A 1,601-nucleotide genomic window follows, 5' to 3' on the forward strand; every position below is an offset into this window, starting at 1 on the left:
CCTTTGTCTTGTTGCTTTTAAAAAGTCATTTGTTAGCAAAACTGCTATTCTGTTGCAAATAATCTGCCTTTTCTCCTTTAGGGTTCTACAGTTTTACTATGAATGGTGTAGATGTCAAGTTTCTTTTCCTTTGTCCTGCTCAGAATTTATTGAGCTTTCTAAATTAAATATTCAGCCTCAGCTCCTCTTATTCCACTCTCCCATTGTAATTCCAATTAAATATGTTTTAACTTTTTTATTCTCTCTTTCCTCTGTCTTAACATTCCTTCAATTCTTAGCAGCTCAAGGAGTTCATAAATTCTCTCTTCAGCTTTGTCTACTCCACTAGTTTGTTCATCTGTTTTGTTGTTTCAATATATGCTTAGGTATGTGTGCTTATTTTTGCATAATATATGTCTTTTCGAAAATATCTATTTTCAAAATTAATCTGCTAGTTCCATATTGTTATATATAGGCTTCTCTTTGGTTAATTTAAGTGTGTTAAATGTTATTGCTGCATTTCATAACTTAGGAAGTCTTTGCTTGTCAAATTCTGTTTGTTCATTTTACTCCCACTCAGGTGGCTTTTTTCCTTAAGAGTCTTGTGATTTTAGATTCCTTGGAACGTTATCTATTGAGAAGGTTTTAAGGTCTGGCTTGAAAGTGCTTTTGTAGGGAGAATTTGTGTTTGTTTTGCAGTATGTTTTAGACATTAACAATCAAAAGTCACTTTAAATTGATTCCTTACCAACAGGTTTTTGTACTACAAGATGAACCTAAATTCATCTGCAAAACTTTATGAAAACTGGCTAGGGATTACAAAGTCTCAGGAGAGATTTTATTTTTTTCTTTGTCCAGCAAAAAAAATAATATGCAAAAATTTCCTTGATTTGTTCTTCTATGTGATGGGTCTATTTCCTGTTTGCCGTTATTCTGACGGTAACATCCCATTGATTCTGGCTTTATAAAGGACTCCTTATAAGATACTTATCTTGGTTAGGCACTTCAGCTACAAAAACATTATATTTATGATGAATGTAAAATACTACTAAACTAAAATAATCTTTTTTCAGTTACCATATCAGAGTCATCACACCACCAACTTTCTCTTTGACCCTGGATTCCTAACTTGTAAAATTTATCATATAGCTATATATTCCACATATATAAAATGATAAATGTATACTTTTATTGTTTGTAAAAGGCTGTTAAAATAGTAAAGTATAAAATATTGAATAATTGCAAGTTTATTAATTAGTTTATGAGACATGATAAAAAATATGCAGCTGGAGAAAATAATGAAAAATGTTTTCTGTGGTAATATGGAATGGCTCCAAAATTTATTATGGAAGAAAAAATTTCAGAATATATATATATATATATATACACACAATAATATTGTTTGTGTAAAATAAAGGAGAATGTAAAAATGTGGATTCCGATTTTTTATATTTACATAAAGAAATAATTATTTGAAGAATACATAAGAAAATAACCTAAAAGTCATATATGGAGATGAAGGTGAAAATTACATTAATGCAGTCAAAGGGGGAAGTGAGAGCTTTCAAGGTATATATTTTGATAAAATTTAGAGATTTCTCAAACATATTAATATATAAGTA

Source organism: Meles meles, chromosome 8, assembly GCF_922984935.1.
Source record: "Meles meles chromosome 8, mMelMel3.1 paternal haplotype, whole genome shotgun sequence".
NCBI classification, from domain to species: Eukaryota; Metazoa; Chordata; class Mammalia; order Carnivora; family Mustelidae; genus Meles; species Meles meles.